Source organism: Passer domesticus, chromosome 2 (assembly GCF_036417665.1).
Source record: "Passer domesticus isolate bPasDom1 chromosome 2, bPasDom1.hap1, whole genome shotgun sequence".
Classification (NCBI taxonomy): domain Eukaryota; kingdom Metazoa; phylum Chordata; class Aves; order Passeriformes; family Passeridae; genus Passer; species Passer domesticus.
The window spans coordinates 110868007-110892161 of record NC_087475.1 but is presented as its reverse complement, the minus strand read 5'-3'; the positions used below and the strand labels follow the sequence as shown (position 1 = coordinate 110892161).

Here is a 24155-nt window from a genome sequence, read left to right as displayed (position 1 = left end):
CCGTGTTTTCCCCTGGGGGCTGCCCGGCTCTGGGAGCGCAGCCCGGGCTGGCCCCGCCGCCGCCGCTGGGTGCCAGTGCAGCCCCGGCGTAGGCAGCGGCTCTGCCGCTCCTGCCCGAGCATCTCAGTCCTGCTCGCTCGTCCCCGAATCCCGCTGCTCTTCCTTTCCCTTTGCCTTTCCTTCCCATTTCAACCACAGGAAAGTCCCCGTGCGGGCCCTGCCCAGCGCCGGAGCCGAGGCAGCGCCAACACCGAGGGCGCTGAGCCCCGGTGAAAGGCTTGGCAGCCTCCGAAGGAGCCTGGCCCTTTGCTTTGGCAGCCTCCAGGTCTGGCTCCTGGCTGTCTCCGACCTGAGTGCCGTGGGGAGGGAAGCGGGGATGTGCTGTACTCCTGCGGGAAGGCTGCGCTCCTGCGGGACTCGGCGGAGCGGCTCCCCGTGTTCACAGCCCTTTGTGCGCATCTTTCCAGCCTTGCAGAGCGGGGTCGGTGCTGACAGGCTGTGATCAGCACTGGATGAACAAGGGAAGGACGGTCTTCCTGCCGGGCTGCTCCTTGCCTCCCTGTGCAGGTCACCTCAGTTGTCCCTCACTGTGAGGCTCCCGAGGCTGCAAACATCAGAGGCTGGGGATGTAGTTGATCTAGTCATCACCACTCGGTTGACTGGAAAAAGATTTAAATTTTCCAAGTAACCTGAAGGTGTGGGAGCCTGCTACTACCCTTTGGTAGTGCTGAGAATTTGTGACTGATTTAGTGCAACACCTTTGGTTTCAGCAGAGGGAGGAATGAGCATCACTTTTTTTCTAATAACCAGCTCTCTTTGTTGCTCAAGTTGGAAACTTAAGAAATCAATGACACGATTTCCAAAAGGCAAAATTAGGCTGGAAAGCTGTAGACAAGGATTCTTAGAGAGTGTGCAAATCCAGCAGTGGTAGTTTATTACCTTTACAGCACTTTTTAACCAGTAACTTTGCAGCTACTGCACCGGTGTTCTAGGGGCAGAAAAGTATTGTCTTCACCTCCAAAATAAAATCAAATGTACTACATGCAAATAAACTGACCTTCTTAAGCAGCACAGGGAATCCATAGCAGAATAGGAAGAAGGAGGTAGAACCCCCAAATCCTGCATGACACTGGCTATGTAGAGAAATGCATAAATATAACTATTAGCAGAGTTATGTCAAAATATTTAGCCAAAAGCCTAATGCTAGGTGATTTTGTGCAAGTTATTGCTTCTAGCTAGTGCTATGATACACCTGAATGTAAAGGGATAATGAAGCTGCTGTTCAAAAGCACTTCTAGTCATGGAAAGCCTTCCTTCATCAGCAGGTTTATTTCCTTTTTAGCCAAATCACACAGCTTGAAGAGAGGATAGTGCCCAATTTCAAGTTGTGTTTCTTTTGCAGATTGAAAACCTGAAGCCTGTAATCTCTGAAATGGCCGTAAACGTCTCCTATTAATGTAAAGGATCACAGACAGGCACCAGGAGGAGCCTAGGTTTAAAAAGGAGCCTGTCACTGGGGCATCATTTCTCCAGGAGCTGTCAGGAGCACTGTCTCTTTTGAATGGTTCCTGTTCACAAAAGTAACAAACATGTCATTATTTTGTATTTTCAGAGAGCCAAAAGGAGGCAGTCCACCCCAAGCTGCCTTCAAAAGCAAAGATCCTGCAATCAGAAGCAGTAGCTCTTTGAGAGCTGAAGGGAGATGTGAGGGAGGAAGCAGAGAGCTGTGAATGATGGATGCCAGCTAGGTGTGGCTTTAAAAAATGCCAGCAGGAATGCCTCTTGGCAGTGCTTGCGTGACAGAAGCTGCTGAGATTGGGCACATGTCTGACAATCTGAGGTTGTCACCTCTGTCTCATGGACATCATGCACCCAAGGATGAAGGTAAGAGGTGGAAAAGGAAAGGGTATATGGCCAAAAATGAAGCTGAGGTACAGCTCCCCACACGGGTGTCCTTTCCATGAGGCCACAGTGCTGACCATGTCTGTTGAGCCTTGAGTTTCATCCCTCTCTGGAATAAACAAACAAAATTCAGTCACCTTGGTCTGTGACATACTTTCTGTTTTTCTTGCTTCTCCTCAAAGTAAAAGCTTTCATGCAGAAAACAATGCTCCTTCTGCCTGTGTTTTCACCTTTCAGCTCCCCTTTTCTTGCTTTGCCCACCCTGCTTCCAGCGTGTCAGAAAGAATATCCTTTTCCAAGAAAAAACGCATGTACTCAGTGTTTAAAGCATCACATTTCTTCCAGTTAGTATTGAAATAATGCTAATTCTATTTTCTTGCCTAATTCTATTTCCTTTCCTGGCCCTGCTGATTATGAAGATGTTTGTGCTAAATACAGGTGTTCTTCTCCCTTTATCATCCAGATCCATTTAGCAATGCTGCAATCTAGCGCCTGTGACATCATGATTCATCACCAGTGACTGCATTACAGATGCAGCCAGCACCAGCAGCCTTTAAATTGGGTGGTGGTAGTGGCAGGTGCCTGGTAATGGAGCAGAAAGTGGAGGCTGGCTTGTGAACAAGCTGCTAATCTGTGACACTGGGAACATAAAAACCGTGGGGTGCCTGAAATGTAACGCCAGGCCAGGTTCGCCTAAGCAAGATCAGGGGTGTGGTGAAAGGTGACCTTGATTGTCCCAGTTCCTGAAAAGGCAGTTGTGTGCCACCAATCAGCTTGCTGTCCTGCCCACACAGGCCATCTCTCCAGTCAGGTTTGTGGGATTAGGATGAAAGTCCCTGGGAGCTCAGGTACCTTGGGGGATGGGGGGAGCTTGGCTCTGCAGCACCCAGCCCTCGATGTGAATAACATGGGACTGCTTGTCTTTGGCAGCTCAGCTGGAAAGCAAGAAGGAAGGATGGGAAAGACTGAGGCTGAACTGCATTTCCATCTTCAAATGTTAAATGTGGATGTAAATTGTAAATATCAAACAGTATTTCCCAGTAATGAATATGCTTTTCACTTGTGCATAATTTTTCAGCCTGAAAAATGCCTGAATATTTCTATCCCCTCTTCCACTCTTGTTTTTTGGTTTACTTAGGATTGGCTGTTTTAAAATTCCAAACCCCATATCATAGATGTGCCTAAGTAGATGCAATGAAGGAAAATGTTGCTGCCAAGTTAAAAGAGGAAGGAGGGAGTACTCTACAGAGTGTACATCAGCGTAGCCATAACAGTGGCTGCCTTGGTTTATACTTGCAGGTATGATCTGAGATGGCAGTGACCAGTTCACACAAAACCTCCCCGTGTGCTTGTCTGTTTGGAGGGGCCTGGAAGCATGGTGGGTGCTGCACCAGTAGAATGAGCTTGTGGTTTGCAGCAGCACCCGGTTACTTGCTAACGTGTGTGCAAATGCACGTGCACGCTGTGACCATGACCTGAATGTGCTGGCTGCATGGTTGATTGCCAGGGTGCCTTGACCAGCTGCCTGTGAGGTGGCCTCAGGGTGACAATGGCAACGGAGGAGCACCAGCCCCTGTGTCTCTCTGAAGGAAAGAAACTCAGCTGCCATCTCAATCCTCTCAGCTTCTCTCCTTCTCCTCTCTACCCCTGGCAGAGGTCAGCTAATTACAGCCTCAGTGGCTGTTTCAGTGCCTGAGTTTCCTCCACACTTTTGAGCCCAAAGCCCTTGGATGAGGTGAGCCTATGCAGCTGCCTCTCTATAGATGAGCTGGGCTTGCTGCCCACCTTTGGGGAAGCAGCTTTTCCCCCACCAGTGGGACTGCCCCTGGCTTTGCGGAGGAGAAGGTGACAGCTCTGGGTGTAGCTGCATGGGCCAGGTGCTCTTGCTGGAGGACAGGGACTATGAAACCTGTGGGAGACTGGCTTGTTGCTCTCACAGGAGTTCCTGTCCTGTTAGGAAGTCTCCCTAGTCGCCAGGGATTGCTTTACCCTTTTATTTTGGTCAGGGTAACAAGGGGCAAAAGGACAAGATGCCTCCATGAATACATGTGTCTGAATCTACCCTGTCTTTCAGCTGGTACATTTTTAGGAGTTTGTCTTTCTATGTCTTAGGAGTTCTCCAGTAACAGAAAATGAGCTGAACATCCCTGTGTATTCTTCTGTTCCTTCCCTGTGTCCTTAAAAAAAATTGTGGTTGAAACTTGTTTTTTTTTTAAACTCCTTCTTTGGCCTCTGAGAATTTTGGTGATACCAAAATTTGGGTCATGTTTCTACAGATTTGTCAGCAGCTAGGGATTTATCTGTCTCTTTATTGTTAACTAAGTCTGCACCTTCAGCTTGTAACTGTGTGGTCCGTGCTACTGGGAATAATGTTGTGTCTTGCTGTTGTTGAGAATGGCAGGGAGTCATTGAGCAAAATTCGAGGTTTTTCCTCAAAACATAAGGCATCTCAGCTAGTGAGGGAATTTAAATTTCCTGGTTATGTCAGATACACATGAATCTGGTAGTTTCTCACAAGGCCAGACTTACTCATCATCAGTATTTTACACTTGGTATGGACCTATGTTGTATTTTTTCAGTCTCAGTAGAAGAAGCAGAGCTGGGAATGAAACACCAGTTTGTCTGTGCTGTTGCACTGTGGTGGAAAGGTACATTGGGCACTCTGTTGTAGCCTGCCCCCAGTCACACATTTTGGCTTGAGGAATAGACATGTCTGCACAAGGATATGGATTTTTCTCTGTTGTTTTTAGTGGAGTAAACCTCAGCACCTACTAAAGTCAATGCTTTTGCATCAGTGTAAAAGTGAAAAAAAATCCCCTCCCCCCAAAAAAAACCCCCAAAATCAACCAAACGCACCCAAAACCAACCTACCCCAGCAAAAAAACACCATAAAATTGGAAGAAAAAAAAAGGTAATGTGTTTGGAGTTACTTTTTCTGAAAGCATTTTAAATTTTTGAAAATTTTAGTAGTTCTGTTCATTCAGTGTCTTTTAGCAAAGCTTAGAGTTATTATTATTTTTTTTAATGACAGTTTGTAGTAAAACATCCTGCAAGGTGTTCAGAAAGGGAATGGCTGAACATTTCTGTTTGCTGGTGATTGTTTTGAGTCGTGTGGTGGTTTGGTTCTTATTTACTGCACCAGAACATGCTCGCTTCTTAAAATAGTGCAGGGGGACAGAGAACCAGTCAGAGAAAGGGCATTAGTGCTGAGTCAGTTTTCCAGTAGAGATGGAAGGTATTATCTGTATCTGTGGATATGAAAAAATACATTATCACCGAGGGCCTCTTAAAACTAGCCAATTTATTTGTATTCTTCATGGGTTGGATGTCTATTGTCAGAATTTATGGCAAACATTTGAGATAAAGGTAGTTGTAGGTTTGACAACAAAAGTGATAAAGAAGCTGTGGAGGGTAATGAAAATTGATGGGGAGAGAGAGTGATGAACAGCAAAAGGGCCATTACGGTCAAGTGATGGGGTAGAAGGTGAAAAAGAAAGAGAAATGGGCTGTTTGCAGTAATTTGGATATCTTCAAACCACCTTGTTCAGCTGCCTGTGAACATCAGCTTACTTTACTTACTGTTGCACTTGTTGGTAACGTCACTGGAGTGGAGTGACATACCTGAACTGTCCATGCTCATGCTTTTTTCTTTGTGAGCTGCAATTTGTGTATTTTTTCTCATTTTCCTGAAGACTAAGAAAAATACCCCCAATACAAACAAAGCAGGGGTGTAACTTCTAGGACAAAGATCTAAAAACTGATTTAACAAAAAAAGGACACTTTCTTTAATGCACTTCCATATGTTCAAAAATTGTCTTGTTTTCATGGAGAAAACAGGGAAAAGGTGGTTTTGCAGCTATGTTGTTGGATGGACGTGAGTTTTCCCTAGGAGCCAGGCTCACAGGGAAGACTTGCAAGTCTATTATTTTAACACTAGCAGGGTGCATGTGAATTGATTTCTCATGCAGTTTATAAAAAAAAGGAAAAAAAAAAAGCAGTAAATGTTATGACCCCTTTACCTACATCATGCTTTTACTTGTGGCTGCCTCTGATGATAATACAGTTACTTGTGGAGGCAGCTGGTCCTTGTCAGGCATAACGTAATCAAAATCCAACTGCTAATAAAAATGAAAGAAAAGGGTAAGAGAGGAAAATTTAGCAGCCTCTCATATCACTAGTGAAGTTTTGATGACTTAAAATGTCAAGAAGAGTGGATGCAGCATTTAGGGAGGGTTTTTAAAAAGCTTTTTTCCATCTCTGTGGCTTCTGTGACCCTACTACTTCTGCCTAATGCTGGTAGTTGGAACAAAAATATGAACTGTATTCCCTTTTCTTTACCAGATTTAAGTATGGAAAGAAAGGGAAAATTATTCTGGAAAACAAACCAGAGAAACTTCAGAACAGGGAAAACTTCCAACTGAAGAAATGCTATTAATTTTGGGAAATTCTGCTAGCTGAAATTCTGTTCAGCCCAAAGCTCTGGGTAGTGCCACAGTGAAAGTCTCCCTTTAGCTCATTTCACATTTTATTTGTTTTGATTTAAAAATTGCCAGGGAGGTAGAAGGTGGACAGATGTGCTCTGTCAGACGTAGCGGGAGTGGGTTATGAAACTTCTGTGAGTGCTCCTTGTCTGCTTCAGCATAAAGTCAGCCAGCAAATTGAAATCTTCTCCAACAAGGATTTAAATTAAATTGACTGCCTTTGCATTGGGTCAAAGCAGGAGCATTCATATAATCAATTAATGTGGCTCAGCTTTGGGGATGGCAATCTCCAGTTGAGACAATAATGAACAGATGGGGCTTGTGGCTTATTAAATTGCTACCTCCATGGCATCTGTGCCATGAACTAAAAAGCAGGTAGGGTCATGTTTTGCATAAATGTATTGCATGACCTTGGGGGAGTCTTTTAGTTGTTTTCTGCCTTAGTTTCCCTTCTTTCAGAAAGCCTTTAAAACATGAACTCTTCAGTGCCTACTTAGGAAAATTATTCTCTCCCACTGGCTAAGACCTACATTTGGAGTTGCTGATTGTAAAATAATATTGGTTGAGCTATTTTTATAATGCTGATGTAGACCCCTAGTTTAGATGCAGCTAATGGGCAAAAATAAAGCATGGTTTTCTGCTGGATATCTTAATTCTCTTTGGGAAGTGGGGTTTTTTTTCCCCTCCCTCCTTTGGAAATGAGGGAGTGGCATTGCCTGAATGATGTGCCAGAAGTGGATGTCAGCATGCTCTGCCTCAAGCTCAGAAATGACCAGAAGTGATGTGGATGGCTGAGTGCCTTGCTAAACCTGAGGCAGTAGATATTGCCTAGAGGAAGGGTGTATTAGCTGAAGTTTGGCTCTGTGGCCCCTCAGTTTATAGATGGGCTGGCAGAATGAGCCCCTGTCTTTGCCATGTACTGTAGGAAGATGTATCATGGGTCTCAGCAAGGAGGGTTTGCTCATATAATCACACTTGAAAGCCTCTTCTAGCACAAAGCAGGCCTGAGCAGTTCTCTAACCCCGGCTGCAGTACGTTTGCAATCCCACTTGTCTCTTTTAGCTGCAATAATGTAATTGCTGCTATTAATAATAAACTGACAGGCTGTCTTTAAATAACTGTAAGGCTGACAGACTAGTGTCGGTTGGATGCTCCGAAGTTTGACTAACAGCAAGGAGAAATAGAACAGCTCCATTCTCAACTCCTCATGCAGTTAAAGCAAGGCTGGCACTGGGAAGAGGCAATGGAGGGCTGACACGTGGCACTGCGATGCCTCAGGGACCTTCTGCAGAGCAGTTGCTGTGTGACTTGCCTGGTTTCTCTGGGAAAAGACAAGTTTTCATGCTGACAAGTGAAATTTCTGGGCTTCTCTAGAAGCTTTTGTCTCTTTTTGAGAAGACGCAATCCTTCTCTTGTCTCAAAGAAGGATTTTAGCAGGTGCAGCTTTAGGTTCTTATGTAAATATGTGTGCAGCCAGTGGCCAGCAGAACCAGAGTGGAAGAAGAAGCCAAATTCCAAGCTGCCCCTCCATTTGCCCTCCTTGGGTGAGCTGGACTGGGGCTCCAGCGAGGAGGCCAACTGCCTGCAGAGACATGCAGTTAGGTCAAAGGGATGCTGTAATCCTGCAGGTGTCTCTGGGAAGCTGGAGTTTAACCCAGGCCCCTCAGCACCTGCTACCAGCATGGTCTGTTTGTGTTGGTTTTACCTGTTTTATCCATAAAGGGAGCATCTTGAAAGGGGAATTAGGCAGAAGGATGGGACCACAGGATCAATGAAGGCAGTATCACGGCAAAGACACCAGCAGAGGCAGAGTGGAGGAGTGCCTGGGGGAAGGTGATGGCACCTGTATGTTGACAATCCACAGGTCTCTAGCATGCAAAATCCACCCACTCAAGAGGGTTACTAGGAGGGGAGAGTATCCAAATCTGACACATTTCCAAGGCTGGGACCTAATGTCTTGCTTTCAAAAGCTTCTGTAGAGGATGGTGAACTCCTGCAAACTGGGTTTTTTAATAGAAAGTCTGGCAGCATCAGCATGCGGATGCGCTGCTCTGATGTCCAGTGGGTCCCTGTCAAATGAGAGGGGATGAACAAGATAATGAGCCAAGGAGTGAGAAGCCTGGCATGGGTAAAAGCCGTAAAAGAGCTTGAGTGTTATCTGTGTATTTTAACCCTGGTAGCTGAATTATTTTTTGGATGATCTAGCATGCTTATATGAGGACAAAATGGGTTTCTAGCCAGCATGGACATTTAAAGTCATTTTTGAATCCTTTTCAAAGCTTCATTAATATCTGCAATTATGGGCAGCTACAGTGCACTTGACCCAGCATGCTAGTGTCACCAGGCTAAGCTGAATGAATCAAAAAACTTTTTATCACAGCCTCTGACCCTGCTTTGGCTACAGACACAGGGAGTGAGTAGAAAAATCTTTTACCTGCACCAGGCGATCAAGTCCATGCATCTATGTTATATGTGTTCCTCTTAAAACCATTTTTGTTTGCTTATAAATGTCTTTAATACTTAATTGAGGTTATGAAATTTCTGTTGTATTGAAACTATTAAATAAAATGATAGTTTTCAGTGATGAGAACAATTAAGCATGCAGAATATAATGAAACTTGATAGAGACTCAGCTGCTGTCCCCCCTATTAGTGTGCACAGCTGTGCATGTGTGTCAGCATTTGCAGGTTAAAGAAGCAATTAATCTGAGCAGGGTGAACGTGAAACTCTTACTTAACCACACAGACAGATTGTGAACCTCAGACCCCAACTTTTTTTTGTTAAGGTTGCAACTCAAATTGCAACCAACTAAGTCTGTTCTTCTCAAATCCCACAATTCTAATCAAATATGAGGGGTGATACTGGTGAATGATGTCCTGGTGGCATAAATCCACATTGCCAGCAATTTATGCACATAGTGTTCACTGACATGGTGATTCATGTCTGCTATGATTAAGAGCTGAATGGCTTGTAGATCTTGATATAATTTCTGTGGGGTCAGATTACTAAAACAACAAAATGTCAAGGAGTAACATTTGATATTTTTGCTCATGAACAGGCCTCGTGTGCTTGGGCAAGCTCATGAGGGCTCTCAAGCATTTGGCACAAACAGCACTAATACCTAGAGCAGTTGGTGCCCATTGCACTTTGTCAGGCTGTGAGATTTGCAGCCTCCGTGCCTCCTGCTGGGCAAACAGGAGCTGCAGGGCCTTTGAACGTCCTTGTGCTCCGTGTGAGGTGAGGAGGAAGAGGAACAGGGAGTTGTTAGTTTAATTTCATTTTGAAAATCATACATTAAAGACAGTGCTATTGATAATCTGCTGAATGTACTGACACTCAGAAAGAATGGAGAAAGTAGGTTAATAAATCACCCTATATCCACTTTAGTCTGCATTTCAATTTTCATTTCTCAGAAACACAAATTGCAGCTGTTCTTTAAGTTGTCTGATCTATCCTCTCAAGAAGCCAATTTTGTTTTTAATTTCCTCTGATGAGACTCAGAAGATGCTGGATAAAATATTAGGTGAGTTCTTTTATTTATTTATTTATTTTTGAGGCAGCCTTCTCTGTGTAACACAATGGTTTCCTTCTTTGCTGACAAAGTGCTCATCTCTTAAAGCATTCTTGATGGAAGAGTTGTCAATGAGAATTGTAAAGCTCCAGCCTCCTCTCTAGCAGGGGTAAAGAAAATATAATCAGTAAAATGGGTGATCGAAGCAGGTACAAAGTTTGAAATTAGTCAAACATTTTGAAAGGGAAAGAAATAGTAAAAAGACCTGAGATGCAAGGGTTTTAGTGGTGTATTTCTTTCTCTCAGCTAAGCTGCAGTTAGAGAAGTTCCAGGTCTAATTCCCAGTGCACTCCATAATAATAAAGGTATTTTATTAAAATATTAGCAGCTGGGAAGGAACTTTGCCGAATGCTGTAAGAAAAACCCTTCTGCATAAATAGGATTATATGGAAGTTTTCAATATGGTAATTTAGTTGGGAATCTTTATTATTTTTTCTTCAGTTGCTATGGGACTTTAAAGCCAGGGATGTAAACAGAGAAATCAAATTTTTGGAACCAGCTGCTGTATTACACATCACCAGCCATTGCTTCCATACAAAACAGTCCTGTCTGCAGTAATGACACAGAACCAGGAAAGCAAAATTAACATCTCTTTACCTCACAAATAAAGGACATTAATTATGTATTAATTAATAGCATACTACAGAAACCAAGGAGGAATCAAAGGAATCTGATAGCAGCCTATATTATTTCCCTCTTTTTGTGCAGAATTTAATGTATGGTATAGAGCATTAATGCTACTATATAGGTTAGTAATAGAGCTGAATTCACAGAAAACCTGCATTTGACATTTTTTTTAGTTTGTTCATTATCTGTACCAATAGTTCTTTCTACAAATCTGTTTACTTGAAGCTATCTGAGAAGGATTTGAGACGCATTTCTGTTAATGGGTTGTCCAGGAACTATTTGTAGTATTTTCCCTGTCCAGGCACCTTCCTGCTTTGGACTGGTACTTGTCAGTAAAGAGACTTGCTGCTGTTTTCCCTCTCATATGGGAGGTTTGACATTTCCTTTAACAACAAGTACTGTCTAAAATGGACACTCAGGCTTCTTTCTGGACAAAACTGCCAGGACGTTTTTGTTCAAGTCTCTTTTTTCATTGAGAGAATTGTTGAAAGAGCTAAGTCTGACAGTGTAGAAAGCCTGGGGGTTTTGTTTGGTCAAACAGTGCTGCAGAAATTCTGTCTGTGCCATCTGTCTTGTCCTCTCCAAACTGTGGATGGTGGGAAAGTCAGTGCCAGAGCCCAGAAGCAACCTGTTGGTCTATTATGTGCTCTTTGCCAGTTCTTAATCCATTTCCCTTTTACGCTTCTTTTCATATGCAGGGCAGCAAGACCAAAATTTTCAAACTCATTTTCAGAGGAGATGAGAGTGACCAATCTTCTTGTGCTCAGGTTGAAACATAAAATTTGCTGCTTTTACTTAGTTTCCCTGCAGACTATCACAAATTATAGAGCAGAAGGTGAAAAGGAGGAGAAAAATATAGAGGAGGTGAGGGAATGGAAACAAGCGAAGAGGACAGAGAAAGAGTGTGAAGAAAAAAGGGGAATGAGGAAATAAACTCAACTGTGCAGAGCAGATGAATGCCTTAGGAGGAGAATTAGTGAGGAAAATGAGTCTGTTGTGATTTTTTCTTCTTTTACTACTGGGAAGGCTCCAAAACCCACCTAATACTGGATGCTGTAAAATAAGCTATTTCTTGAAGGAAAATAAGCACCACTTGTTTTAGCGTACGTTCATGGAGAGCTGCAGATAACCACTGAAAATAAGGCAATGCTTTTCTAGCTGCTGGTGGTACCTAATCATCAGCTCTCATCAGTCTGGTATCTTTTTGAGACAGATTTGCCCTCTGAAGTGCTTGGAGTGGGGTAATTTAAATTTCCAGGCAAAGTGGTAATTAAATTTCCAGGTAATTAAATTCCAGGCAAAGTGAAAGCTTCAAGGAAAGGGAGAAAAGTGAGATGCTTACCTCCTTGCAATCAATGGGACCTGCCTGTTCTCGCATAGGAAGCCTGGTGTGGCACTCCCCCTAAACCAGGTTTGCTAGGCTGGCAACTTGACTGCAGGACTACCCAGCAAAACTTACCTGTGCCTACTTTGCCATGAAATCTTCAGTGTTATGTGTGACAGAAATTCACACAAAGCTCTTGAGCAAGCCTGGTTAGCTCAAATAATCTGATTTTATGGTCAGATTGTCCAGCCAATCTTCCAGAGCTTAGGGTTTGATTCTGAGATTGTTCCACTATAATAGGGAGTGACCTGGGAGCAAGTTGTGGGGAGGTAAGGCTTCAGCTGCAGAATTGATGATGTTTGACCCCATAACTCTGAACTCAATTTAGTCATATTCTGTTGATAGCAAAAAGGATAAATACATTTAAATGCAACCATGGCACTTTTGAGTCCAGAATGGTCATGGGCCTGGCATGGGGTCAAGCATTTTAAGTTGCATTTAATCAGTCAAGAATATGGATCCAGGGTGTGACTTTTCATGCAGTGACAACTATGCACTGGCAGCAAAAGCCAGGAGGGATAAAGAGGCAGAACATGTCAGCGAGGTATCTGGTTAACTATAATAGAGCATGGGGGGTTTGATGTGGGTGGGAAAAAAAATGAAACTCAGTGCCCGAAAAGTTGGAACAACTGCTGCAGAAAGTTTTGTAACAAGTACCACAGGAGGCAGGGCATTGTATCTCACTGTTTCCTTCCTCGCTTCCCTACTGGGAGTGCCAATTAGATCCAGCTCTGATGGTGGCTTTTTGACACTTTTTCTCATTGGGAAATGGACTCACACCAGTATTTCATTGCATTTAGGCTTTAAAGAACATCAGAGAGAAATGACTTTCAGCTACTCTGTCTGAACTGGATGTTAGCCAAGACTCCACACAGAAATGGAGAGGTCTTGGTTTAACATGACTATTCCCTAGTGTGTCACAGGCTTTCTGCAAAATACTGGTACCCTCAGTTATCTGTATCTACTAGGAGTGTGTGCACCTCAGATTATTTTAGGTGTTCTCTCTGCACTATTAGCATTCACAGGCAAAACTTATTAGAGGAGAAAAGGAAAATCAGAGGGGGAAGGATTTTAGGTTTTATATGAAAAGAATTTTGCATTCAAATCCCCCTGAAATTTAACTCAGTTCATCTGAATGCCCTTTGAAGCTTATGAATTTGACCTCTGGTCCTCACAAAAATAATGCTGCAAGTGAGACTTCAGGCCAATTGTCTTTCCCAGACATCAGGCTTTACATAATTATCATTAATCTATTTGTGTATCCTATGTGTGTGTATTTCTGTTTTGCATTTTCTGTGCTTTCTGAATGTTGTAATTGTTGACATAGATAACCTCAGCATGGGATGTTCTTCATAGAAGCATAGAATGGTTTGGGAAAGGGACCTTAAAGACCACGTGGTTCCCCTCCCCTGCCCTGGGCAGGGACACCTTTCTCTAGACCATGTTGCTTAAAGTCCCATCCAACCTGGACTTCAACTCAGGGGTGTTTGTCTTAAAGACACTGGGCTGGTCTCAGAAATCCTGCATTTATATGCAGACTCCCTCTGCCAAACTAAGAGCTTCTTCTGTTGACAATTTTTAGGATGTGTGTGTGATTTTCCCTCATTGCTTGGCTTTCCTCTATGAACTGAGGAAAGTATATTAGTGATTTTTTTTTTTTTAATTCTAGTCTTTTTTGAGCTTTCCCTTTCAAAAATTTCCAGCAGATATAATGGATCAGGCATAACAAGTGATGCCAAGAGCAGGAGACAGAAAAGTTGATGGTGTGTGTGTGAGGAGAAAGGACTTAGATACAGCTGTATGTGTGCTGATTACCAGGGGTTTGGGAACACAATAAATAATACTGCTGTTTGCTCGGCTTATAAACACACAGAGCTTAAATTTAAATTTCTCACTCTGTTACATCATTTTTTAAGTTATTCAGCTGTAGCAAATGAGCTAAAATGTTGCCCGTCATGAAAGGGATGTAGCTGCAGCCTTGGCTGAAGGAGGGAGAGCTATCCTTGGCAGTGGCTGTTTGCACCACTGCCTCCATCCACAGTGTGTGTGATATGCACCAAATAAAAAAGATAAAAATCTGTTCATGGGTTTATATGGTATCCTTCTGACTAGCTTTTGAGTCCTCCAGCAGCCATGATGCCTGAGCAGCCAGTGGAGCATATCTGTATCAGCTGCAAGCATAAACAGAAGTGGGGTGCAAGCAGGAGTAGATGCTCAGCCCCCACTCCCTTCTATTATCCTCTAGTGGGAAAAATGCTGGCTTTGTCCATGGGCTTGCCCATAGCTATGAGGACATTACACTACATGCCTGCCAAATAAATCCATGTCCTCTCTAGAACTTCTCATTTGGGTGTCTGCTTAGGAGGTGGCATGTTCTTGATGAGCAGGACTCCATGCCCAGTTATGTGCCATCCAAACCTTCCCACAGCGCTATGGTTCTGGATCTGGGCTGGATTTCAGGTCTGGTCTGAGAAATAACATGAAATTAATAAGGATGACTCATCCAAAGGGAAATTCTTCAGGCTCCTTGATGTCTTTAGAGCAGCCAAGTCTGAAAATTAGACATGAACTTTCCTAAAGCTTATTTTTGGTCTCATGAGGGCTGCAATAGAATGACAAGCAGCATGCTGCTTTCTTTATTGTTTCAGTTCAAGGACTATCTACAAAGAGTCACAGTCTTGTGCTTAGCGTTACGCAAAATTATTCATTTCCTAGCTATACAGAAAAGTGATTGAATTGCAGATGATTAACATATGTTATGTTTTCTCTTCTAATGCCTTCCTGTCTTTTTGTGGTGCACCTTCATAAATGGCATCAGAGCACTTTGCGTCCAAAGTGCTGTCTCCCGGAGCTGTCTCCCTCAGAAACCTATTATCAAGGCTATTTCAGAAAAGTTGCTCTTCCTTCGTACATCTGGTAGACTGGCTCCAGAATCCAAACACATAATTGCTGCAGCAACCTGACCTACGCCAGTCAATGCATTCCAGCTCCTAGCTAAGTTCAAGGACTGTTTTTTACAGGACTCATCTCCAGGGTAAATGCAGGCTTTTTCACTCTGAGCAGTTTTGCTAGGACAAAGAACCCCTTAACAGCTTTCCTTTAAAGATGCTTCAGTTTTTTATAAACAAATCTGGCTGCCACACTTGATCATGATCAGCAGCATGGAGATTTTATCAGCCTGTGTCTGGCACACAGGTGCTACTGCTGATTAGCACACAGCTGAGATAGGCTGGGTAGCCAAACTGGCATTTTTAACTACTAAATTCTACTCTGTCTTGTTTCTGGCTTTTTTTAGAGGCAAGTCCAGTGGTGTTTTGTGTTCAGAATTTTGTTCTGAGACTGAGGCAAAGACTAACTCAAGGCATTCAGCCCTGATGAATTTTAGGAATTTTCTGTTGTTTTGCAATTTTAATTGCCTAATCATCAGAAGAGCAAATGTCTTCTCATATAAAACAGTAGATGATAGAGCCAGAAGGGACTGTTGTGATAATTGTTTGTCTAACTTATTGCATCACACAGGCAAGAGGAATTTTTATATGAACTGGGACAAGACTTCAAAGGAGACAAAAATCTGATCTTGATTTAATCACCAGATACAGAGAATCAGCCAGAATACTTGGTAAATTTTCCAGCAGCTAATTGCTGCTATTGTTAAACAACTAATTGCACTGCACTTCATTTCTCTTCTGTTCCCTTTTAAATTGGGTCATTTGGCCTTGTTTCACTCTTCTCTGATGAGCTGACAATTACTTAACTTACGTTAAGACATGCGTTCCATGTCTTGATGCCTAAAAATTGTGGTCAACTTTCTCCTTGGTAAACTAACCAGTAGACTCCTGAAGTCTCTAACCATAAGTGAAGTTATTTTTTTAAAATTATTATATCTTTTTTTATTCAGCTATTCATAGATGTTCATCCAGTTCTGGGTCCCCCAGCACAAGAGAGAGATGGAGCTATGGGAACAAGGCCAACCAAGAGCTGCAAAAATGAGTAAGCTGCTGGAGCATCTTCCCTATGAAGAAAGACTGAGAGAGGTGGGACTGTTCAGCTCATAGAAGGGAAGCTTCAAGGGGGAACTTATCAATGTGTACAAATACCTGAAGGGAGGGAGCTAAAAGGACAGAAGATCTTTGTGGTGCCCACTTGCAGGACAGGAGGTGATTGGCACAACTGGAAACGCATCAGGTTCCCTCTGAGCATCAAAAACCACATTTTTCCTGTGAGTGTGACCAAGCCTTGGCATAGGTTGCCCAGAGAGGTGGTGGAGTCTCCTTCCTTGGGGATATTCAGACCCTACCTGAACGTGGTCCTGAGAAACTGCCGTAGATGGCCCAAACTGAGTGGGACAGAGGTCGGACCAGATGAGCTCCAGAGGTCCCTTGGATTCTCAACTATCTATTGTTCAGTTATTCAGAGTCTTTCTTACATGGCAGACAGTAAGATTTAGCACAGTATTCTAGAGAACGTGCATCAGAATAAATACCACCTATACCAGATACAGGAAATGAAGGCAGAGAAGGTGAGTTGAACCATAGAGGAAGGCAGTGTCAGAGCCAGGGTGTCACCTGCTTTACCAATCCTTGCTCTGGCCACATTGCAAATGCACAGGTCTTTGTTTCTTCTTAGAAAAATAAGATGTGTTTCAAGGATTTTCTTAGAGAATTTAAAAGTGTTTTATCTATCTATTTCCAAGTGGGTGGGAATCTGAAGTGAAAAAAGATGACATGACTTACATGATGTCATTCAGGAGCCCAGCCACACACCAAGCTACACAGCTTGGCTTTTTAGAAAAGCAGAGGCAAAGATCCATCCATCTTGCTGTCATGGAGGAGCAGGCTTCCTGAACAGCAAACTCCATTTGCAAAAGTACTTTTGAGCTGGGTTAAAACCAAGCTGGGTTTGGAAAATTTCTTCCAAAGTAAAAGAACAGTGTTGGAAAATAAGAGAAAAAGAACTTTAAAGGCATTCAGGGTTCATATTTAACTGAGATGCTTTTCTGTGCCTATCCATTTATGGTGCTGCAGGTTACTCACAAACCACTGACCTAGCTAAAAAGTGTCTAGTCAGGTGAGTGGCAAAATTTCGCTCTGAATGCAATGCTTCAACAAAGCTCCACAGATTTATGCTGATATAAATCTCTTGGAAATTTTGCTTGCTTGGCAGATCTAACAGAGGTTATGAACAGTACTTCTGAAATCAGCATTTAAATAACATTTCAAAGCCACCTGAAACCTCATTATCCTGACTATATTGTTTTAGTGGTCATACAAGTAGTGAAAACACTGTGAAGCAAATGTGTAGCTTTTAACTGGGAAAAAACAACAGTACTGCCTGAATACTTTGTTGAAAAACATCCAGTTAGCTACTAGATACCTTTACAGATCAGTACATTCCCTGAAACCTGGCATGGTAAGAGTAATCCAGAGGTAAATATTCACCCTGTTTTATGGGAATTTCTTTCTGAACTCACCAGAGGTCATGATAAATACAGCTTTTAACAATATAAGTGATGCTTTGCTGTCACCCAGGTTTATCTAGAAAGGTATAGCTAAACCTGTAACTATCACTAAACAGAACTGCATTTTCCATTTTAATTCTGGAAGTATAATTCTCAGTCCCTTCAGGAGTGCATGTCCTCACGTACATGTGCATATATTGCTTTTGTAAGTTCCCCCTGACCACAGCTACGCCAATCTACTGGAAAGAAGTTATTTTAATATATGTTTTAAACATATTACTGCATTCTTCATGAAGAAAAGCAAAGTGTGAGGGGCTGTAGCCTGACCTAGGGCAGGGTAGGGACCTGTAGCCTCTCTTCTCATGAGCCCTGTCCATCCTGGTGAGTGGTCATCCTGAACTCCATGACAAGGATGTAGCCACGTCTCTGGAGAGCCTCCAACATCTTGCTGTCTTCTCCCTGTGATGGCATTATACCAGTCCATCTGCCACCTCTGTCCTGGAAATGCAGGAGCACACAGGGCCTGGTGGAACTAATGATGCTATTTAATGGTCTGCACCCTCACATCTGTTAGCTAGAGATGCTTGTTGGGTAGCATTGTGCAGGTGGTAATGTAGGAAAGCTTTCCTCCACACTACCAGTGATTAGAGCAATGTGATCACTTGAACAGGTAAAAATGTGGAGCTAAGGTAGGAAGAGGGCTGGGAATTGCATTGAGGTTGTTGAAGCACAAGTACAACTTCTATTCTCCCAGTGTGCTTTGGGTAGATGCCAAGGGGCTGGCAGGGGTGGTGGGTTTTGCTCTTGGTCAGTGAAGTACTTCACCTCTGGAGAATCACTCCCAGAGAGGCAGGGCTCCTCTCCCTGGGAAACCATGCCTGCCCTGGGAGGTCACACAGCCTGGGATTTGGGGAGGTGTCTCCCATTTGTCCTCCTCACTTCTTGAAAAGACATTTCCATATTTTGTAATTGACATTTTCTGTGCCATTTTCTTCTTTTTTGGGGTCACATGGTGACCCCTAGCCTATCCACTCCTACCTACCCCAGTGACTCTGTGGCATCAGGGTAAAGAGCTTCTGTGATAAATTGTTCTTTAAAGTAAATGAGCTCCCACAGACTTGGCAAAAATGTTTAGATCTTATTTGTTCCACTTTTTATTTATTTACCCTCATGCCTAGGTGTTATTAATCCTTTGTTTTGCCTGTCTCCTTTGCCAACAGTTTCTGTAGGCTGCATTTTTGGTGGGTTGTTTTTTTTTTCCCTTCTTTTTCCCGTTCAGTATAAAGCAGCATAATTCATTGTATTTCCTTCTTAGTGATCTCTCCTGGTTCCTCACCCCATGTTCTTCACTGATCAGACCCATTGGTGATTAGATGCTCAGCAGAAGTGATTTTGCAGCCTTTGACACCTTGCATCCCCTGCTGCCTGGATTTCAAAGAGGTAATCAGTCCCAGAGACCTGCCACTGACCCTTTGCTCAAGCTTTTGTCATTTACCTTTTACTGTCTCTTTTCTTAAAGAGCTTAAGGTATCTTGATTCTTCTGCGAGGGAAAAAAAGGACACATGCACTGAAACTGTAATAATTTTACCACACTGTCATAGTACTTTCACCTGAAATGGTATCAGATAGTGCCTCTGTATCACATCTCTAATACCTTTTGAAATGAAATCTTCAGCTCCTATTCAGAGATCTCCCTTTTGTTCACTTGAAGCCGAGGGGACAGTCAGTGAGCTGGAGAGGGGGCTCAGTTCAGTACTGCCCCTTTTAACCCCTTACGCACTGGCAGCAGCGAGCGCAGGGCGCCTCTGCAAGACAATGTGATCCCTTTGGAAACCTCAGTGGGGTTTCCAAAGGCCTTGGTGCAGACAGTGAGGCTGTTCCCAATGTTAGCTGTGAACCACTGAACACAAAGGATCTGAGTGCTCAGCCAAACTCTGACTTGGACTTTAGGAGGAAACCCTTTTTTTTCTTGGGTCTTGCTGTTTGGTTTCTTGAACCGAAATGTCTGACCATGACCATGTCTGCTCTTTTCATGATCTAGTCTAGCAGCCTTTGTTGTCTGACTTACAGGTAACATCTACTGCCATAAAGATTGAGAATATATTTACACACGTTTTGCACATTATATTTGAATTGTTATGAATGTTAGTAAAGCAGCTAAGACTAAGGAAACATATTAGTGCTATTTAGATTATTTAAGTGGCCTGATTTCTCCAGAGATTTAAAATTCTGCTTCAACAATCCTAAAGGCTGCCTTAAATCAATTGCAAACACAAAGAAAATTGACTTTTAAAAGTATGAAACAAAAAAGTCCTATAACTCATCCCAAAGCCCCTTGATAAGTCTTTGATGAATAAATACATCAGGAAAAATAAAAAGGAGCTGGAAATTTATTTCCAAGAGCATAATGTGCTTATTTTAATTTTATTTTTTCTTCAATAAATGAAAAATTTGCAATATTTCCTTTGGGTTTCACTGTAAATAGATGAAGTAATAATGTTGTATTTATTTTTATTATTAAACATCTCAGAGAAAAGCAACTTCTGGATTACCTCAAATGCACTGGCAACATAAGTAGCAACAGATTTCCAGACGAAGAAGCTTGTGTGGAGCAAGTTAAATGGTAAGCAAAACTTGTGTGCTGAGTCTTATGAAAACTGTAAGAAAAGGAAATTCTGCAGCTTGGATTCCAACATGCATGTTTACTTTTTAAATCTAAATGTGTCCAGACTGTTTTTAATGAATGTAAGCTGGTTCTTTTTTTTTTTTTTCTTTTCCCTTCTTCTTCAAAATGCTTCATAAATTGTGGTATTTGTGCCTTAATTATTTATAATTGTGCTGGGAATTATTGGTTAAAAAAGACTGCAGACGTTGGATAGGCTGTAAATCAAACACTGTTGTGTTTTTTTTCCTGGTCACCTGGGTAGTAGTGTTATTCTTTAGCTGGATGAAAAACTTTATGAACTGGTGACTAGCTAACTGTAAGCTTCAGGTAAATTTTCATGTTTGAGTTATAATTGTACACAGATCAGAAGAATAGGTATGGGGCAGCTGTATGAGTGCAATAGTCTTTGCTGAATAAAATGGCAATCAGAATCTAATGTATTTGTATAGATGTGATTTTATGTTAAGACTCCTTTACTCACCTTGATGGTTTCTTGCAAAAGGCTTCTTGGCTTTTTTTGGCCATCTAAAGGTTTCATCAGATGTGCATGTAGAGAGTTTGATGCAGTTTGCACTGCTAGGTAACTACATGCCTGGTAATGAACCATATACCTCCTTAGCCACCTACTCTATTTTATTTGGGTTTTTTGTTAGTTTGTTTTGTCGTTGTGAGTTTTTTGTTCAGTGGTTTCTTTTTTAAAAAGGGACTTTTCCTTAGTCTAGAAATTCTCAGAAATGTAGAACAAAGGAAGCCCAGGTTGTGTTGCTCAGAGGTCAGCAAAGGCAAAGCAGCACTGTTGCCCTGCCTCTCAGGGAGCCAAGGGATGGCGTGGCATTCCTGTGGCCATATCTATGTCCTGGCTCTGACTGAGGCGATGGCTGCAATGTGGGTTAGTCCGGCTACTGCAATGTTGTGCTCAGCCTTGGAAGAAGCACTGCCATGAAATCTCTCTCGTGCAATATCATGGCTTCATGAGTCCTGGTGAAAAATCAAATGTATTTTGTTCAAGTCTAATAATGGGCAAGAAGAGCTGGTAATCTTAACTCATTTCAGATATCACAGACATCTGAACAGAGCATGCACTTCTGTAAATCAGGCAGCATTTTGTCTGGAGTTTCTGCTGTAAGAAACACCTCCTTTTTGCAGGGGTACAGGGAAGCTTATGGGAGAGTGTCTCCACACAGGCACAGCTGTGCTTACAGAGCTTCTGTTAACTCAGCTAAGAGGAAGATGAACTCAATGGATTGGGCTGTAGTCTAGTCATCTAGGTTTCTAAACCTTTCTCTTATGAACACCATGCACATCTTTTTTAGCAAGTTTTTTAATCTTTCCATCTCCAGATGAAGCATGTCAGTGTTTATGTTCCTGTCCGTGGTGTTCACCAAAAACCAAGCGTAGATTTTGAGACAATGAATATGTGGAGATGGTACAGCCTGCAGCCAAGGAGCAGCAATGGGATGTAGTAGAAAATAAGGGATTTAATTCTGAGGTTTTTAAACATGGACAATTTGGTCTACAAAATGAGAAAGGCTTTTGCTTCCATTCCGAAGTCACATCAGGCGTCTTGACAGAAAGGGTAAAATTATGTATTTGGTTTTGGGGAAAGTCATGTAATATTTTAGTCCTTTTTGTATTCATTAGTATTTATTTACATATATGCAGTCTTCTTGCCCATAGAAGACCCTTCAACATCTCCCTGGTGCCATGGTGGTCCCAAGCTGCACCAGGCTTTTATAACTAGTGGTGCAGCAAGCACTGAAATTGTGGACTACAAAGTATTTCCCAAGAATCTTGGGAGGCTCCAGACTCTGGCCTGCAATTGTAACATGGTAAACACAGAGCTGGACCCACAGAAACCTCTGGGAACTTCACAGTCTTGTCCATCATGCACAACCTGTGCAACACAGATGTCTGGCTTGACAGCTGTCCTTGGAGGAGGAGAAAGCCAAGTGCTTCCTCTAGAAGAAGCAGCAAGTTTTTGCCCAAGAGCAGAGCAAAGACTCATACCCACCTCAACCCCATACCTCCAAAGCCACAGAGAGGTGCTGTAATTGCTGTGTCTCAATTTATTACACATCTGGTTTGTGGTTGTTAAAGATGTGACATAGAAATGAAGAGGCGGGAGAACAGAAAGGAAATATGTGGAGATATTTGTCAGGGTGTTTGAAGACCTGTGAAGGGACTTGAAATACACAGCTTTTGTGCTTACACACAGGCACAAATCCTGATGTTGCCTCAGGCTGAGCAGGAGGTGAGAACAGAGCTGTGTATGCCTGGTGGAAGACAGAGCCCACAGCTGGAAGTCTCTAAGCACGGGGTGGTTCTGGGACAGGCACACAGTAATGTGTTGAAATATAAGCTGGATAATACAATAATTTGAATTTGACAGAGTTCAGGTGGAAATGGAGAGAGAATTAGAAAAATCATATTTTCCCCATACATATCTTGACTCAAGGTAGATTTGGTGGAGCCCCCTAGCCAACTTCAATTAGTAGTTCCTGGGCAGTCCCTCACTTCCAAATCATGTAATGCTGTAATAACTGTCTGCTATTTAAAGTCAAAGGAAGAATATTAAACTGCTGCTGTCTTTGAAGTTCGCAGGCAGGGAATCATGGTTACTAAAGACTATTAATTATCTCAGCAGTCAAACTACGCTAGGCAAAATTCCAGTACAAATGCCAGACAGCGAGTCTGATGTTATACTGCAAGATTTCCTCAGAATAATGTCTACAAACCAAGAACAAAAACCGTGTGCAAACTCTAATCTCATTGAAACAGCCTGCAGAGGTACATATATAAGTCAAGGGTTAAGCAGGAATGTGTTTTTCTGAGGAAAGTAAAGGCACTTTCTGTGTTTAATTAAAAGAATGCTAATTGGGCAAATGAGAGAGAATTGAAAGTGAATCACTGAGTGTCTGTAAGAAATTGGTGGTGATACTGACTTCTTGAACTGTGAAGAAATTGCAAGAGCAAATCCTAAATTTTGAGACTTATAATGAACACTAAGATGTTCAGACAAATCTAAACTCCTGAGAGTGACCACATTCAGAGAAAAAACACAGCAATTTTAGCCAGGAATATGTGAATGCTTTGTGTGAGCTGACCTCCTTGCACTGACTTCAGTTTTATACCTCTTGACCCTGTGAGTAATATTGGACATTTTTTCAAGGTGGAAAAATTTTGATGCATCTTTTCTATTCATCAGAGCTGAGAGCAGGGAGGAAAGGATGTAAAAGAATAAGTTTTTGCTCATGGGCAGTCACATTAGAAGATATTTGGGAAAGTCTTTATTCATAGGAAATAGGACCATGCATTTCACCATGGTTACCAAAAGTGCAATTTAAAGCAACAGTCTTTGAGCAGCACAGGCAGGGATGTGATAAGTCTCAGAGTCCAGCCTACAGAGAGCGAAAAATCAAAAATCTCTGAGCCCATGTTCATATTTGGCAGACTGCTCAGGAGGAGCTGCCCTTCGGTGATTAAGCCCACTGTTAGGGAAGCAATGAAAGCTTCCACTCCTTTCAGTGGCTCTCTGGGCACTGTGTGTGAGCTGCTTGGAGCAAGCCCCACTGGGCATTGATAGTGCTGGGCTGATGGAGAGAGATTTTGCAGGCTGAGAAGTCTGTCCTGCAGTTCTCTTTTGACAAACTCAATGGCCATAAATTCCAGAAGATCACATCACTTTTTGTGATTGTACAGAGGGAAACTGCCTGAGGCACTGAAAGCAGCAGCCCAGCAGAGAAAAAGAGTCGATGTTACAAGAGGTCTTCCAAAACATTTGCAAAGTTAAATAAACAGCAAATTAGTCCAATCAAGTACAAAAATAATTTAAGTTGTAGCTGAAAACAAGGCTGTGTGAAGCACTTCATTCAGTTTCCTCTTATATGCGTGCTGTTTTAAAGGACTGAAAAGAGGCAAAGTGATGAACATGAAACATAAGGCCCTCTTTCTCTTTGAAGAGGAAAACAAACCACAGATTTTAGTTGTCCTTCATCCTAAGATAGTGCCAGCCAGCTTCAGATGTGTTTGTAGCAGTGTCCTGTGCCTGATATATACATATATATAA

At 42.5% G+C, this 24155-nt stretch overlaps 1 long non-coding RNA gene across 3 annotated transcripts in view; it reads left to right on the top strand.

Annotated features, from left to right (window-relative positions):
- Nucleotides 1–24155, top strand: part of LOC135294837 (uncharacterized) — a 50872-nt gene that overhangs the window by 6590 nt on the left and 20127 nt on the right. For 2 of the 3 annotated variants that reach the window (XR_010356855.1, XR_010356857.1), the window contains exons 2-5: nt 1613–1884; nt 15864–15999; nt 18739–18863; nt 19955–20047. This is a non-coding gene — a long non-coding RNA (uncharacterized LOC135294837). Of the gene's footprint in view, nt 1–1612; nt 1885–15863; nt 16485–18738; nt 18864–19954; nt 20048–24155 lie in introns of all 3 variants that reach the window. The other variant, XR_010356856.1, reaches the window with a different exon arrangement.